The following is an 18,700-nucleotide window of genomic DNA, read 5'->3' as shown; positions in this document are numbered from 1 at the left end:
GGCAATGAAGGGACCTAATCTTTGTGCTGCATTCAGATTCTTCTTGGGAGAGTTTGGGAAGGATTTGCCAGGTTTATTCAAGATCCATATTGTTGCTGGAAAATAAACCTGGAGGCGACTGCGAGCCGAGGAGGAGGAGCTTCTGCTGCAATGCAGTGGCGGATGGCTATCTCCGGCGAATCTGCAAAAAGCCTTTGGTCGGGGTTCCGGCGAGGGTCCTCCGATGCTTAAGTCAGAGAGGGGCGTTGGAGATAATGGAAATGTGTTTTTCTAGCCCTGGAAAAGATCCTCTCCCTAGAGTTTCCTTACTTTTTATAAGAGGGGGTGTAGCGGTTACACGCAATCAGACGTGATTACGCAAATCTTGGTTTAAATGAGTTACCTTATATGATTCGAGATTTCGGGCTAGCTGGCGATCGGTTGAGATTGCGTGGATTCAAATATTGACAGCCGTTGTGGCGGAAATTACGGGATTTGATCCCGGATATGGAGGATTTGATAGTCCTTTCCTTAAGTGGATCGGCTTGACTGTTGGTGGAGTCAGGGTTGGCTCGAGGTCAATCGGGCTTTGCTCAACCAAGACCATGCGTACCGAGGTCGTGCCTACCGAGGTCATACTTGCCAAGGTCGTGCCTTCCGAGGTCATACCCGTCGAGGTCATTCCTGCCGAGGTTGTTCTTGTCGAGGTCATTCTTCTTGAGATTATGCTTGCCGTCGGATTCAGGTGCTTTAATTGTATTTTGTGGGGTGGTCCACTTTTTCCCCCACACTACCCCTGACTTTCGAGTTTGAGCCGTTTTCGAGCTCGGGCAAAGGAAGTAGCTAATTCTACCATGCTGATGAGGTTAGACGGTTTCCAATCATTTTGTCGTTTCGAAAGGAGGGAAAAAGGCGCTTTTGGATGTTTTTAATGAAGGCGCGAGGCGATTTTCTGTTTTCTGAGGCGATTTGTATTGCGGCTTCATAATGGGACTCCAGTGTTCGAAGAAATGGCTGCTCCCATTCCGCCTTTAAAGTGGCGATCCAGGTTGATATGCTGGGCTAATCTCCGAGGCTGGCACGTGGTGTGATCTGGATGGGAGGCGCGGCTTGCTCTTGTCAATCCGATCCGTTGGGAGGGTCTATATAAACACCAACCCAGCCCTAAGGACCTTCATTTGGCCGCCATAGTCTTTCTCTTCTTCTTTCTCTATTTTACTTTCCTTCAACTGTTATCTAATCTTTCCCGAAGGTGCCTCTGAGTATTTTCTGGTGGTTCTTCTTGATTTTCCATTTCTAGTCGTCGGTGCTTTCGGCGAGGACTACGGTAGATCTCTCACTCACGCCTGCTCGGAGGCTTGCTTTCTCTTCTTCATCCTCCTTTTTTTGTTAAATTCGTGAGCAGGACAAATTTTAGGCGGCGCTTCATCTTCTACTGGGGCTCCTTTCGGTAGGAAGGAGGTCGAGCCGGAGGTGGGCCATGGCCTGGACGGAGTCAGGTTGAGCCTGACTGAGGAAGAACCGGGCATGATTTAGACCCAGTTCTCCTTTCCGCGTGAGTTTGCTTTCGAGTTCGCGGGGCTGGAGGACCAGGTCACGAGACCCCCCCAGATCGGATTGGAGTGTACTGGGAGACACTTCTGGCCGGTCTGAGATGCCCCCTGCACGAGTTTGTGAACGAGCTGCTGACGATGTATCATCTCGTTCCAACGCAGCTCGCTTCGAACTCGTGGAGGACAATTATCGGCTTCTTGTCCCTCTGCCTGGCTCATGGAATACCGACCTTGGTAAATGTCTTCCGCGGGTGTTTCATGCTGAAATCGAACCCCGCGGATGGAGGATGACTTTACTTTGCCCTTCGGGGAGGTCGGCCATTCTTTCGAGGTGCTCTTTCCTCCATCCATGGGTGGAAGGGGAAGTTTTTTTTCCTTTCCTCCAAGCATCCGTGGGGGTTCAATCCATCATGGGACCTGCCACGACTCAAGGCTATAACAAGACCCCCGAACTCACTGCGAATGAGCAGAAAATTATTGATGCTCTTCGCAGTTTGAAGGAAGACATCCTTTTGAATGATCTCCTAAGCGAGGAGACCTTGGTGAACATCGGCCCGAGCTCGGCATGCCCTGAGGGTAAGGGCGGTTGTATTGCTCCCCCTTCATTTCGTTGTCTTTTATTTTTCTCCCGCTTTTCTATACCTTTTTTTTTTAGAGCTAGTCTGAGACTTGAAATTTTTTCTTTTTCAGAGATTGCAGGGATGGTGTCCAGCAACGAGGCCCTTCTCGCCAGGTACAATAAGAGGGCAGCCGAAGCAGGCGAAGCTCGCCCCATGCCTAAGAAGAGGCTTAGGCTGGCCTCGACCTCTGCTCCGATGGAGGTTGAAGATCTTGAGGCCGAGGCCTCCCAGCTCGTTCGGAAGAACAGCCGGAAGAAAGTTAGGGAGCCTAGATTGGAAGAGGCTCCCCCTGCCGAGCGCGCAACCCCCTCCGAGGCTATAGGGGAACCAACGGCCTGCGCTTGCCCGCCCTCAAGCCCTTCTAAAGTCCGCAAGATCATCCATTTGCGGTGCTCGGGACCCGATCCGGGCAGTGGTCTCGGGGTTCCGAGTTCTTCTCATGCTCCTCTGCCGAGCTCTTCGAGGCCCGACATCCCTAGCTCTTCAGGGGTTGGGGGTCGCCCTGAGAGGAGGCCCTACTCCCCCACTTGGCTGGTCTTTGAGGACGATTCAACCCTCCATAACAGTGACGTTGCCTGCGAGGTCGTCCGCTGCGCGCAGCTTCCAGCCGACCAAGCCAAGCTCAAAGCAGGTGAGATCGACAATTTTATTGAACAGGCCTACTGTTCCGCTGTCCGGGTAAGCTTTTCTCATGCTTTCATTTTTATATCCTTCTAAATTTTTAACCTCGGCTAACTTTTATTTCTTTTTCTTACAGCACCTCCACGAGATTGACATGTTAGCCTCTGCGGCGGATGACTACCAAAACCAGGCCCGGAGGAGTTAGAGAGGACGGGAGGTCGCGGAGAAGAAACTCGCCGAGGGCGAGGCCAGGTGGAAGGAATCCACCACGAGGGCGGAGGCCCTCGAGTCCGAGCTCAAACTCAAGGCCGAGTGCCTTGAGGAGGAGGAAGCCTCACACACCCTCACCAGGTTGATGCTCCGTGCTACCGAGGCGCGCCTGGCCGACGCCCAGTCTGAGCTCGCTGGGCAAAAAAACGAGGTGGGGATCCTCCGCCTGAAGATCGAGCAACTCGAGGCTCGAGAGAAGGCGGTGGAGGATGCTTGGAACACGGTGCAAATATTCTGTGAGTCGGTCGAGTACCAAGAGGAGCTCGAGGAAGAAGCAGTTGATGGGCTCATCCATGGCTTCAAGGACTTCCGGACCCAGGTGCTAAGGCTTTGCCCCAAGCTTGACTTCAGCAATCTTCAGCCTCGTCTTTTTGGGGCCGCTTGATAAGTGCTAAATAATGAATAAATTTATCTATTTTACATAGCACTTATTATTATTTTTATGCATATATTTTAAATATAAACATAAAAAAATGTGTTTCCCTTCATCATTGCATTTTAATAAATTATTCGATAATTCGAGTTTGATTTAATTATTTTTGGGTCGAATTCAATGTATGCAGGTCGGGTCAAACCCATCATCTGACTCATAATCATGAAGCCTGATCACGCTAGAGCACACATGGTAGCCATCCCGAATGACACATGCCAAAGTATATGGGCTTTCAAAAGTAAGAAGAATTATGAACGCCTGGATGGCAGGATTACTTTGCAAACAAACATGCATCCAATCATGATCCAGCATTTCCACTTCTCCGTGATACAACCCATGCATCCCAGCTCATTTTCTTATCCAGCATCTACATCCAACTTCATGTTATCTTCCACATCCAACAAACATTCCTCTGTTTCGGGATTAATTCCAGCAGAATGTCACTCTCCCTCCCATGTCCAAAGAACTCGAATGACTCCATCACACTGCACCATTTCACAAGCAATCAGAGTCGACTCCACGTCATTTGGAGTCGACTCCAAGATCAACTGCATCCCATCAAATTCTTCCCTTCTCCTTATGTGTTCACTCATTCCAACTCTTTTTCCACATGATCCTATTTTAATAAAATCCCTTCAAGTATTTGTTTCTCATATCTCAAAGTATACCATCTAGTTGCACGGATCCCAAAGCCTCAACCCATCCTCATCCTTGTTCCATCTCTAAACACAACCCCGAACTCCTCTCCGTTAACAAAACCAACTAAACTTCCCAGCTCTCTTCCCTCTTCCGAACCAAGCAATCATCCGAGATCTTCCCAACATTATCTCCCCTGTTCCACGTCATTTCCAAAGAATAGAACCGCTTCCACCTGTGATGAATCCCAGCCTTCATCCCGTTACTAATCATCCTTATCCCATGGCCAGCCGCATTCCCAAGCGTTATGGATTGATTCCATCCACCACGAATGAGTTCCAAGCGTTAACGCTTCCAGCTCAACCTCAAATCCCAACTTCATGGCTTCCGATTCTTCTTCCCAGACTTCACGGAAACAGATTCTCCCAGCTCACAGGTCATCTTTTCTTCAAACCGAATCATTCCCAGATTCTTCCTTGCGCCCGTGTTCATCTGCATCTCCCCAATTTCTTCCACTAGATCCTACGCTTATCCTGTTCGGATTGGTTCCATCTTCACGGGATAAACTCAAATCCTAAAATTCCCTGTTCCGCATGAGAACCAGCAACCACCCTCTTCTCCCGCGATGCAGATCAAACTTCAACCGCATCCTCCCCTGTTACGTGTATCAACCGATGCCTTCATCACCCACGTCGCATCCCCTGCTCCGCTAGATCTTAGCCAAGATAGATGCAAATCCAAGCTTCCCAGCATCCGGATTAACTTCATCACCCACAGATTCCTCCTCTTCCCCTGTTTCGGAACAGAGCTTCAGTAATCCGCGAGGTGTCCACGAGTCCCCTAGCCGCGAGCTTCTTCCACGTAGTCCATCCCGTGGCCGCAGATCAAGCAACTTCCCTGAACCAGACCTCATCCTGATACGATCAAGTTCAGCCATCCACAGATAAAGTCTCGCTTCCAATCTACTCCCACGTCCGGATACTCCGCAAGCTTCTTCTAGATTCTTCACGTTCGCGAATAACAGCCAGCCACCATCCGTGATTCAAGGCTCCTTCCCTCCATGTCTGCAGCCTCTCTCCCATTTGCGATCAGCCTCCATCGACCACAGATCATCCCAATCTTCTTCCGGATAAGCTCCAGTCCCAGCAACCTCCTGCGTCTTTTCCGTGATTCATCGTCATCTCCTCTCAACCGGGAATGGAGAGAAAGGTGGGCAGCCTATAAAAGGGGCCACGCATGAAACAGAGAATTCATTCCTCCTTCCCCACCGGGGGGGGGGGCAATCCCTTCTTCCTCACCGAAGGGAGTCGGCTGATCATCTTCTCAGAGGGCGGGGAGAAGCCAAGTTCCCACGAAAAAAAAAAGAGAGAAAAGAGAAGGAGAGAATACTTTGTGATATTTTGGGAATAGAGAGAGTGGGATGGAAGGAAAAGATTTTTATATGAAGATGGAAGCCTGTTGCTGTGCTGCTACTGCCGTCTACCATTCCATGGAAGGCTGATCTTCTCACTAGGGCCGGATGCAGCCCTGATAAAGGGCCAAGGGTTTTATATTTTGATTTCTATTCTTGGAGTTGTATAAACCTTATTTTGCTTCTAATGAATATTTTATTTCATCTCATATTTAATTTCTGTAATTTTAAATATGACGTTTATACAATTGTTCTTCATGATCACTAGGTAAATATAAGATAGTCCATGCTTAAGGAAGATGCGATGTGCTGCCACCTTAGATTAGGGTAGACATTTCATGCTAACTAAAGATGGATTATGCCTAAATTACTTTTGTGAATTTCTATTTAAATGCTTATTAGGCTTGTAGCCAATTTGCATGTTTATCCAAGAATAAATTAAAATATAATTAATCCTTGTTCCGATGTTAGTGGTGAATTCCTTGCCCTAGTGAGAAGATCAGCCCTGCATGGAGTTGGAGATGGCAGCAGCAGCACAGCAGCGGGCTCCCATCTCTCCCTCTTGCGATTCCCTTGAGAACGGCTCCTTTTTAACTCTTATGGGAAGTCATTCCCAAAATAACCAAAAATCTTCTCTCCCTTCTTTGTTTCTTTCTTCCCGTGGGATTTGGCCTGTGAGAGCTTGGGACCAGCCGGCTCCCTAACATAAAAATAATAATAAGTGCTATGTAAAATAGATAAATTTATTCATTATTTAGCACTTACACTACCAGAAAACACGCGTATAGTGACGGAAAATTAGTGACGGACCGTTATCAGTTACTATTTGTGACGGATTAGTGACCGACAGAAATTTGGTCACCGTGGTGTAAACTTAGTGACCGTTTAGTGACAGACCGGTCACAGAATGCGCGGGTAGGATGGGCGCCAAACCTTAGTGACCATCATAGTGACGGGGTATCTGTCAGCAATATGATAACCAAAATTGCAACCAGACAGTGACAAATGCAGCCGTCACAAATATAGTAACCCTAGTATTTATAAATTTTTAAAAGATTATTTTTGGCAGTAACAGATTATTGACAAAAATTTCTGTCACCAAATTTAATTTTTAATTCCAAAAATATTAAAAATATTATTTTTGAGTAAACCTAAATTAAAAGAAAAGATAAAAGGAGGAATATCCAAAATGAAACTAAAGTGTGCCCGCCGTTCCGCCCAAATTTCTTCGATAATCCAAATTCCAATCGCTCTCTATAAAACTCAAATTTCTTCTTCTCATTTTAAAATCTCATGGTGTCGGCCATGACCCATTTGCACCCCTATTGCAAGTTTCCTGCTTTATAGAATTTTTTTACCATGCTTTATAGTTCAAAAATATTTTTGCCTTGCAAGTCCCGTCCAATCAGCCTTATAAATAAAAAATAATTTGATATGAAATTTGGCTTGCAAACCGATTTAGCCCAAATCAGCCTTAGATATACAATTTGGCTTGCAAACCGACTTAACAAAAACCCTAACCTTTGGGTCCTTCCCTTCCCTTCCCTTCCCTTCCCCTCCCTCGCTGAGAGCCGCCGCCGCCCCCCCCCCCCCCACTCCCTTGCCCCCCCTCCCTCGCTGAGAGCCGTCGCCGCCCTCCCTCGCTGAGAGCCGCCGCCGCCCTCCCTCGCTGAGAGCCGCCGCCGCACCCCCCCTCCCTCGCTGAGAGCCGCCGCTGCCTCCCCTCCCTCGCTGAGAGCCGCCGCCGCCGGCCCCCCTCCCTCGCTGAGAGCCGCCGCCGCCGCCGCCCCCGCCCCCCCTTTTCCCTCGCTGAGAGCCTGATAGCCGCCTCCTCTCGGTGTCGTCGCCTCTTCAACGACCGGCCGGCGGCTCTTCGCGTCCTTCTCCCCCGGATGGCAACCTCCGCGGCTCCGGTCACCGACTCACAGTCACCGGTAAGAGTTTTCTCCTCCTCCTCCTCCTCTTCAAGCTCGATCCCGGTAGATTTTGCCCAAGCCCGGAGAGAGAAAGAGAGAGAGAGAGAGAGGTGGTGGGGCAGCGAGAGAGCTCGGAACAGTGGGAGAGTGGGAGTGGGGACAGTGGTTTTGTTTTGGGTGGAGACGGGAGACAGAGAAAGAGAGGAGGGATTTTTTTTTTTTTTTTTTGCTAAAATAGACGAAAGAAACTTTGATATATCTGAGTAGCTGCTTTTATTATGATACTTGGACACATCACTTGGTTGGGTAAATCATGATACCGGCACTGTGTCGAATTTACTGTTGCTAAAATAGACAAAAATAATGTTGTACTTGAGGAGCTCCTTAATATTATGCATTTTTATTCTGACACATTTGTTAGTCCTACCAATGGTTTGCATATATTTAGACTGCTTCACTGATTATTGTTTTGCTATGATTTATTAAAAGTTGAAACCGCCACTTGGATGGATTTTTACAGCTTTTCAACTCTTATTTTGATGATTTATACTAGTCCTTTTACCAGCCTTTCATCGGTGGTCCTAAAAATTTGGTTCAATAGTCATTTTTGCAGCTCATGTATAGTAGCAGTTACCAGAAAGCCACCACCCCCAGCCTCAAAAGACTTTTAAATATATTTGGATGAGTGCAGTCTGCAACTATAACGTTCTGACTAGATGTTGTAATTTTGCAATTTTATTCACTGATTTCCTTAGCGCACTTTCTGCAATAATGATACCACTGCCATTTGTATGTTGATTAAACATATGTTTCCCGAGAGGAGGGATTTTTCATCCCTTCTCTTTTTTGGTTTTGGTATGTATGTATGTAGGTGTTCTTCTGGTTAGTAAATGCATCTATTTGTTACTCTGCTGATAGAATTAGAATTTTCAAAATTTTAATTGCTACTTTGATTTATGTTCTCCTTGTTGTCCATTTGCAGTCCAACTTGCTTGAGTGGAGAGACTTGTCTAAAATAAGCTCTGTTTAAAAAAATCTTAAACCCATTTTCTATAAACTGTGGAGGATCAATCACATTTGTCAATCATGACGAACGATTGGTACATATCTTTATTCAATTAGATTTCTATAATAATTTTTATATTATTGTTCAATCATCTTAAATTAGCCCATTATATGTTAATGAATTTTTTCTTTTCTCTTTTGTAGAAATTAAAGTTAGGTAGGGAGCCAACAATAGTTGAATCTTTTAATCGGACGCATAAGACAAAGCAAGGCATGGGAGGATATGTAGATAAGAGAAGTGAAGTTGTCATGGTAAGTATAATTTTTTTATGATTTATAAATATTATTGAGCTTGCTCATGTTTATCTCTTGTTTGATCCATGTTCGTCCGATTCCTGTCTAACTAAAAATATGCTAGACAGATCGTTGTTAGAACCGACGAACAAAGCTTAATTTAATTTTACTCTTACCTGTTCTACTCGAAGAATAGTGGTTGTAAGAGGTCGATCCACAGGGAGGCGGTTGGAGTTGCATAAAAATTAGAACATTTACTCGGATTCAAAATCGATTTTTGAATGATAAAGGAAAAATATTATGTCGGGGATGTTGATATGATTTTCTAATTGAAACTAACTAAAAGAAAGATACTTAGATTCGAAAAGCATTTATTTAATTAATCAAAGAAAAGCTTTGGCATAAATAAAAATGGATGAAAACAAGAAGAAACTGCATAAAGGAAAATTTAATGTATTGCATAAAAAGAAGAAAGATTAAAGAATTTGAGGAACGGAAATTAAAAACAACAGAAATTAAAAACTTTAGTATAAATAAAACTCTCTATTAAAATAAAACTAAAAACCCCAAAACAACATGCTCTCAATTAAAATTCAAAGTCAAAACACATTGCTCTCAATTAAAATTCCAACTACAAACAACACATTACTCTTAATTGAAAAACAAAAAAAACAAAAAGCTAAAAACTAAAAAAAAAAAGAAAAAAGAAACACAATGCTCTGTTTTCAATGAAGTTGAAAACAGAGCACAACACTCTCTCTTCTCTCCCCTGTTCCGCCTTGAACAAGCCGACCACCACCCGCTTCCTTGCGCCCCTTGGACCCGCCGGCTCCCACCAAGCCGAGGACTCCCCCCTCCTGCCGAGAGCTCCCCTATTTATAGATCGCCCGAGCCTTGAAGCCGGCGATGGATCAAAACGGTCGCGGGTCTTCGGGAATTTGCCGGGACACGGAGCGGACGCTGAAGATGTCTCGAATCCGGAAGGGGGACAGGTAATTGCTGGGGCGCCGGATGCTCGCAAACGGTTGGATTAATAGAGCTGGCCGCTGGGATCACGGACTCGGGAAGAAGGGCTGTCCGCGGGATCACTTGGGGGGTGCTGCGGGATCGACGGAAGGAGAAACGGATGCTGGGAGCGACGCGGACGGAAGCTGGAATCCTTGGATGCGGAAGCTTGATCCGTGGAGGGGGTGATTCACGGAATGAGCTGGGAGGGTGGATTCGGGAAGGGAGGACGTCTCGAACGGCCGGATCCTTGGATGCATCATGGGCGGAAGGAGAGGCGGGATGAGATGCGGTGGGGACACGCTGGAATGGAAGTCAGTCTGGGATGCGGGCGTTGCTGGTAGTGACGTGGAGGTGGAGGCTACCGTGGGATCGTCCGGCTTGGATCACGGGAGAGGGGCTGGCCACGGAACCGTTGCTGGATGAGCTGGGAGGTTTGCTGATTTGGGAAGGAGCTGGGACACGGACGTGGGACGATGGAAGAGTCGGATCACGGGCGTGAATCTGACGGTTGGCTGGATCGGGCGTGGTGGTGTGAGATGCTCGCTTGATTATTTTGGAAGAGGGGCTGAAGCCGGAGGAGCCGATCTGGATCATTGGATGTGAATACGGAGATGCTCGTGATGTTGTGGTGTATCGCGGGATGAAGTCAGGATGTGCAGGCCCTGGAAGATGCTGGCTTGACTTGAGCTCGGGCTGCCAGGCATTGGGCTCAAACCTAATGTTAATTGGTTTCTTGGATTACTGCACTCAAACACAAATACAACATTAATTAGTTAATTTTATTATTAATTATTAATTATAATGCTAATTAAAATAGTCTGACCATTGCACTTTTGTGCTCTCATCACACCCCCCAACCAGCTTATTGCTAGTCTCTAGCAATTTAGTGCAGAAATGAGAGTGCAAAAGTATTAATTATTATATATATACATGAACTAAGATAAATACTCACTTTCGTAGAGCATTACGATTGCACTTAGCATGTGCAACAAGCCTTTAAACCCCTAGGTTACCCTAGTGGACGAGTGTTGTCTCGTGAGGGTTTGCAGTGAAGTTACCCACAAACTTCATCAGTTAGGGATTTTCAATTTTTAACTCGAAATTTGAATAGGTATTACTGTATGAAATTAGAATTGCAAGGACAATAGAGACTTGTTGTTATCATATTTAAACAGACTCTAACTCAAGTTTCATTACACCCAATCTATCTGCTAACAAGTCAAGAATGTAGTGAGGTGCAAGATAGTATCATATAAATGAGTGGCTTTTACTTACTTCCAACATGATTACTCCATTTTTCAAGACTTTCTAGAGTTAAATGGTAATGAACACCCCGGATTTATTTATTCTCTTTTTTTTTCAGACTAAATGCTAAGAAGAATGACTTGTGCAATATCTAGCCTTATTAAACTTTCTAGCAACCCATATAGCGAGTGTTAGGCCAATGACTCCCGATCCAGATGGCTCAGGGCACTAGGTGTAGAGACACCCTAACAGGCTTAATAACTCAAGTTAACTAGGCTTCAAGGCCAAATTAGTCACTCAGAGTTTAATCTCAATCATCCTCACCTTTTTACGCGAACACTCGCTGCTTGCCAGGCAAGAGGCCCGGTTACTCAGTGAGAAGACTTAAAATAAACTCATTATTTTTATTTTATTTTATCTCTTTTTTTTTTTGATTAGGGTATTCATCACACATATAACTTTAAATTATCCCGAAGATTAAAAGTATTCATATTAGTTGCAAGTATACATACCCCACTATTCATGTGCTTACGTGTTGGTGCTAAATCATCTTGTATCATGTTAGCAGAAGATAGGTGGGACGAAAACTCAAGCTAGAACTGCTATCATATTCCTTAACTCAAAGCTATTGTCAACGCAATTCCTAGTTTGTACAGCCAAAGAGATTAGAGTTTGAGTTAAAAATTTGAAATCCCTTTTTAAAAAAATAAGAAAAATAAAAAAATAATTTAATTTAATTTTTTTTTAATTTTAATATTTTTTTTAATTGCATCAAAAATATTCTCTCCCCCACACCTAAATCTAACATTGTCCTCAATGTGAAAGAAAATTTAAAACAGTAATAGGATAGAGGAGAAGTTACCTGATATGGGTAGGTAAAGTGACAATAGGGGCAAAAATCACAAACCTGCAATTTTTTTTTTTTTGAAAATATTTACATGTTGGGTTGCCTCCCAAGAGCGCTAAGTTTTATGTCTTCAGCCAGACAAAATGTAAATCCCCATTTTTTTTCAACCATTATCTAAGAATGGTTTTGGAAGAGTCCAAGGAAGAACAGTTGGCTGGTGACGATCTATGCTTATAAGAGGAACAGAACTAGGGGGTGCATGCTCGACCACTTCCTCAGAATGGGCAAGGTAAGCTTCTAAAGGGTCCTTATTATAAGTTTGTAAGAAAGTCTCCTGAACCAGACTTTCAATCATGTCAACTTCATTGATTTCTTTGTCGTCTGGTGGTTGTTTACTTATATTAAAGACATTAAGTTCGACTTTCATATTGCCAAAAGATAACTTCAGCATCCCATTCCGACAATTGATCACAGCATTTGCTGTGGCTAAGAAGGGTCTACCTAAAATTATAGGTATGTGATTGTCTGGATGTATTACAGGTTCGGTCTCAAGGATAACGAAGTCCACAGGATAGTAAAACTCATTTACTTTCACTATTACATCCTCTACAATTCCCTTGGGGTACTTCACTGTCCTATCTGCTAAGGAAAGGGTAATATTTGTAGGCTTTAATTCCCCCAAACCTAACTTTTGGTACACATAGTAGGGAAGTAGATTCACACTGGCTCCTAAATCTAATAGGGCTCTCTGGATGATCGTCTCTCCTATTTTTATTTCAATGGTGGGGCAACCAGGATCTTTGAATTTCGGGGCAATCTGTTGTTGAATGAGAGATGAGGCTTGTGCAGCCATAACAGCTTGCCTAGGAATGCTGGTTTTTCTTTTGACCGTGGTGAGGTCTTTCAAGAATTTTGTATAGGAGGGAATTTGTCTTATGGCATCGAGAAAAGGTATATTTATCCGAACAGTTTTAAAGACTTCCATGATTTCATCAAAGTTAGATTGTTTCTTGGAGTCCTGAAGTCTACTGGGAAAGGGAACCTTAGGTTTGTATGTTTCTATGGGTTCTTTCTTTTTGTCTGATTTATCCTGTTCTTGACCCTTCTTCTGAATAGGGTTCTTATCGGATTCAGTTTTATTTTCTTTTTCATGTTCAGGAAGTTGGACTTTATTGTCCACTTGCTTGCCATACCTTAAAGTGGTAATCGCCTGGACTTCATAGGTCGGATTTCCATTAGAATTGATTTGATACTGACCTATCTGACCTTGATTTTGTTGTCTACTAGGGTTAGGCACTGGTTGACTAGGTAGTTCACCTTTCTTCCTATCCCCTAGAGAGTTAGCTATTTGGCTCAGGCTAACCTCAAGTTTTGCAATTGCTTGCGCATGGAATTGGTTAGTCTGAGCTTGGGCTGTATTGGTCTGTTGTTGTTGTTTGATAAAATCTTGTTGTTGTTTCATCATATTAGCCATCATGGTTTCTAATTGTGAAGGTTGCTGTGGGATAGGGGCATTATAAGGCGGTACAGATGGAACCAAAGGTTGGTTCATTTGTGGTGGACCTATCCTGGGGAAGTTGTTTTGAAAACCTGGTGGACCACTTTGATGCTGAATAGGTTCATTTTGCTTGTATGAGAAATTTGGGTGGAACCTATTATCAGGGTGGTAAACTGGGCTGAACGAGTTGGGAGTGGGCTTCTTAAAGGCACTATATGAATTTAGAGCATTTGCTTGCTCGGCCTTTATGATGGGCAGATTAGGGCAGCACTCCACTAGATGCTCCGGACTGTTACACAAGACACACAAACTATATGACTCGTGTTCCACTTTCATGATGGGATTTGACTCTTTGTATGAACTCGAACTAGTGGAAACAGTAAAAGCATCAAACTTTTTACTTAAATTGTTCATCCCATTCACTAGGTTGGACATAACATTTTTGAGTTCTGGGTCTGTTTTCATTTCATAATTACCTGATTTTCTAGACCCGAACTCATCTCTATTTACTTCCTCACCATAGCTGCTCCAATTTTGGGCGTTCTCGGCTAAGTCAACAAGAAATTCATAGGCTTGATCCGGGGTTTGGTTCATGAACCTACCCTTGTGCATGGACTCAATCATGTTTCTATGTGCCGGAGTTAGTCCTTTATAAAAGAAATGTACTAGATCAGCCTTGTCAAGCCCATGGTGCGGGCATTTGACTAACAGATCATGGAATCTTTCCCAAAGTTGGGAAAATTCCTCCTCAGATTTTCCTCTAAAAGTTCTGATGGCATCCTTAATTTTTTCAGTTTTTACCATGGGATAGAACTTAGCCATGAACTTCCTAGACAACTGTTCCCATGATGTGATGGAATTTGAAGCAAGGGAATACAGCCATGCAGCAGCACGATCTTCTAAAGTCATGGGAAACAATCTTAATTTAATACCCTCTTCATCTAAGTTTTGATTTCTAAATGTTTGACAGATTGTCAAAAACTTGTTTAGATGAATATAGGGTTGTTCACTCTCGAACCCATGAAACTTGGGTAACATGTTTATTGTTGCAGCCCGAATCTCGAATTGGGCTGCATTATTAATTGGTAATACTATGCAAGTAGGGGGACTAGCGGATGCGGGTGCAAACAATTCATTTAGGGTTCTAATGTGTTCACCCATTGTAGAGATCGACAGTTGGTTTACAGTTCGCAGGTTGTGATGAAAAGTTCTTTCAATCTCAGGATCAAATGGGGTTAACTTATCCCTTAATGACCTTCTACCATGCATACATTTTCCACAACTTAATTAGATTCGACTCCTACAATGAACGAAATCCTAAGAGAAGAGAAGGGCTAGACACAGATGACCACAACCAACACCACACAACAATTTGACCCTATTAGTCTTAGAACTAAGTGAGGTTTAGCAGCTTCTTAAATCTAGTTGCACAGAGATTTATCAGGTTAAAAAGTTCCTGAAATTCTCTCTAGATTAGACAGCTCCTAATCTCCCTTTCAGATTAAGCTTGAGCTTACCAGTTAAGTGATCCAGTAACCAGTGACCAGGAAAGTCCCGGGGTGTGCAGTGGTGCCAGAAGGGATACACCGATACCACAATACCCGTAACAGTTCTCACTGTTGTAAAACTTTCCTAGACATCACCAATTACTAAATCCTCACTGGAGTAGCTTTCAGCCGCTTCTTTCCAAGAGCCTAATTGAGCTCGAAAACCCTAAGGCTAACGTCTAATTTGATTTTAATTTAATTTGGCTTAGGATAAGTATGCAAGGTGGTGATTTTTGGGCTAAGGACAGGTAATGACTTCCCGACCTTATCTTTTAATGGGTTTTGCCCTTAATTACTTTATGCAAATGCTTAATACTAAATGCAGCAAATAATCAATATTTTTTAAAGTTTATGCAATGTCATTAGGTTGTATTGATTAAATGAGCAAGCAATTTTTTATTTTTCTTATTTTTATTTTTTGTTAATTTTTTTTTAATATATAACAATAACTTGAATGTAAACTAAACACAATCCTTATGCGTCAGTCAATCTCCGAATGCCCGTTGAATAAGCTCTGGAGATTACTCTGTGAGGAGTCCCAATAGAGGTATGATAACCTCGGGGAATTGCACCCTATCAATTACTAGCAAAAATAATAATTTTTTTTATATTTTTTTGATTTAATTAAAAATTTTTTTTCTTTTTAAACTTCAAATTTTGAATCTCAGAATTCAAATTTTGAATTTAAAAATTTTTTGAATGTTTGCATTTTTTTTAATTTTAATTTTTTTTTGAATTTTAAATTTCGAATTTCAAATTTCAGAATTTAATAACTACGAAATTATTAACTAGAAATTATCAAAATAAGAAAAATTAATAAAAATAAAAATAAAAACTTACTACCGGAGTACGTTCACTCCGGGCATCCAAAATTTGATTTGATCTTCGTGATCGTTCTTGCTTCTCGATTTGCCTCTCCAGTAACGGCGCCAAAATTCTGTTCGTCCGATTCCTGTCTAACTAAAAATATGCTAGACAGATCGTTGTTAGAACCGACGAACAAAGCTTAATTTAATTTTACTCTTACCTGTTCTACTCGAAGAATAGTGGTTGTAAGAGGTCGATCCACAGGGAGGCGGTTGGAGTTGCATAAAAATTAGAACATTTACTCGGATTCAAAATCGATTTTTGAATGATAAAGGAAAAATATTATGTCGGGGATGTTGATATGATTTTCTAATTGAAACTAACTAAAAGAAAGATACTTAGATTCGAAAAGCATTTATTTAATTAATCAAAGAAAAGCTTTGGCATAAATAAAAATGGATGAAAACAAGAAGAAACTGCATAAAGGAAAATTTAATGTATTGCATAAAAAGAAGAAAGATTAAAGAATTTGAGGAACGGAAATTAAAAACAACAGAAATTAAAAACTTTAGTATAAATAAAACTCTCTATTAAAATAAAACTAAAAACCCCAAAACAACATGCTCTCAATTAAAATTCAAAGTCAAAACACATTGCTCTCAATTAAAATTCCAACTACAAACAACACATTACTCTTAATTGAAAAACAAAAAAAACAAAAAGCTAAAAACTAAAAAAAAAAAGAAAAAAGAAACACAATGCTCTGTTTTCAATGAAGTTGAAAACAGAGCACAACACTCTCTCTTCTCTCCCCTGTTCCGCCTTGAACAAGCCGACCACCACCCGCTTCCTTGCGCCCCTTGGACCCGCCGGCTCCCACCAAGCCGAGGACTCCCCCCTCCTGCCGAGAGCTCCCCTATTTATAGATCGCCCGAGCCTTGAAGCCGGCGATGGATCAAAACGGTCGCGGGTCTTCGGGAATTTGCCGGGACACGGAGCGGACGCTGAAGATGTCTCGAATCCGGAAGGGGGACAGGTAATTGCTGGGGTGCCGGATGCTCGCAAACGGTTGGATTAATAGAGCTGGCCGCTGGGATCACGGACTCGGGAAGAAGGGCTGTCCGCGGGATCACTTGGGGGGTGCTGCGGGATCGACGGAAGGAGAAACGGATGCTGGGAGCGACGCGGACGGAAGCTGGAATCCTTGGATGCGGAAGCTTGATCCGTGGAGGGGGTGATTCACGGAATGAGCTGGGAGGGTGGATTCGGGAAGGGAGGACGTCTCGAACGGCCGGATCCTTGGATGCATCATGGGCGGAAGGAGAGGCGGGATGAGATGCGGTGGGGACACGCTGGAATGGAAGGAAGTCTGGGATGCGGGCGTTGCTGGTAGTGACGTGGAGGTGGAGGCTACCGTGGGATCGTCCGGCTTGGATCACGGGAGAGGGGCTGGCCACGGAACCGTTGCTGGATGAGCTGGGAGGTTTGCTGATTTGGGAAGGAGCTGGGACACGGACGTGGGACGATGGAAGAGTCGGATCACGGGCGTGAATCTGACGGTTGGCTGGATCGGGCGTGGTGGTGTGAGATGCTCGCTTGATTATTTTGGAAGAGGGGTTGAAGCCGGAGGAGCCGATCTGGATCATTGAATGTGAATACGGAGATGCTCGTGATGTTGTGGTGTATCGCGGGATGAAGTCAGGATGTGCAGGCCCTGGAAGATGCTGGCTTGACTTGAGCTCGGGCTGCCGGGCATTGGGCTCAAACCTAATGTTAATTGGTTTCTTGGATTACTGCACTCAAACACAAATACAACATTAATTAGTTAATTTTATTATTAATTATTAATTATAATGGTAATTAAAATAGTCTGACCATTGCACTTTTGTGCTCTCATCAATCCACCATAATGTTTTTCTCTTCTTTTAAATCAACTTGCAGGCAAAGTATTCAGCTGAATACTCCAAAAAATATGGTGATGCCTCCACCTCAGATGCTCCTCCACGTGATTATGACTTGTGGTTTGAGGCAACTGGTGTCCCAACTCATGGCCATGTCTATGGCTTTAATCCCCTAGAGGATCTCACTGGAATTATTGGGCAATCATCATCTGCTTCCACCTCTACAGGTCAAGCTCCAGAGCTGTACACTCATGAAGACCTTCTACGTATTCTTGAGCAGGAAAAGAAAAAAATGGCAAGAGGAGGTTCTTCAAAAGATGAGAGAAGAGATTGGCTTTGGACCAAGGCATGCAGATCGGGGGAGTAATGGTGATTCTGGTTCTGCTGATCATGCTTCATTATAATTGTTTTTGCCTTAGATGATAGGTCTTTGCATTCCTAGGAGGAATGAAATCTCTGTTGATCTTTATTACATATTTTTAGACTTTGATTTTGATGGATTCAGGACATGTTGATGCCAATTTTGAATGACATTTAAAATGACTTTTGCGTAATGTTGAATGCCTTTGCTATTAATGATATTACTATTATTATTATTATGTGCCAATCAATGTACCAAATGTACCAGGTTATTAGATTGTGATCGGTGACCAAATTTTGGTTACTAAATTGTTTACCAAGTATTGTGACGAGCAGTCATAAACTTAGTGACAGGATTTTGGTCAATAAAAATTGATTTTGCTCAGCACGTTTGTAACCAATTAGTGACCGTAAACTTATCACTAGGTCAGTGACGGGATTAATGACAAATGTAGTGACAAAATGTGTGATCATGTCTGTGACGACTAAATCTGTCACTAAAGGTCGTGACAGATTAGTGACCAAACTTGTGACCGCATTCTGTGACAAAATCAGTGACCAAGTTACCTTCGTCACTAACTCCGCAACTGGATAGTGACGGGAAATACATAATTTCTTAAATATTTAATTCTTGAATTTGTAACGGCTTAGTGACGGCGGTTCTGTCACGGAGGTTAGTGACGGGAATCGCCGCCGTCACTGAGAATTTAGTGACGCGTGTTTTTGTAACCAAGTCAGTGACGGGAGCT

General features: G+C 43.3%; 1 long non-coding RNA gene across 1 annotated transcript; it reads left to right on the top strand.

Moving 5' to 3' along the window:
• The first annotated feature begins 8,402 nt into the window (after positions 1-8,402).
• LOC120111345 (uncharacterized) lies at positions 8,403-18,190 on the top strand. Its single transcript, XR_015971175.2, has 3 exons — positions 8,403-8,539; positions 8,649-8,756; positions 17,632-18,190. It is a non-coding gene; the product is annotated as an uncharacterized LOC120111345 (long non-coding RNA).
• The last annotated feature ends 510 nt before the right edge of the window (positions 18,191-18,700 follow it).

This window comes from Phoenix dactylifera, chromosome 11, assembly GCF_051530095.1.
Source record: "Phoenix dactylifera cultivar Ajwa chromosome 11, Ajwa_hap1_PhDact_Kaust_v1.1, whole genome shotgun sequence".
Taxonomy (NCBI): domain Eukaryota; kingdom Viridiplantae; phylum Streptophyta; class Magnoliopsida; order Arecales; family Arecaceae; genus Phoenix; species Phoenix dactylifera.
Note: the sequence above shows the minus strand (reverse complement) of the source record. Positions and strands in the feature narration are given on the sequence as shown.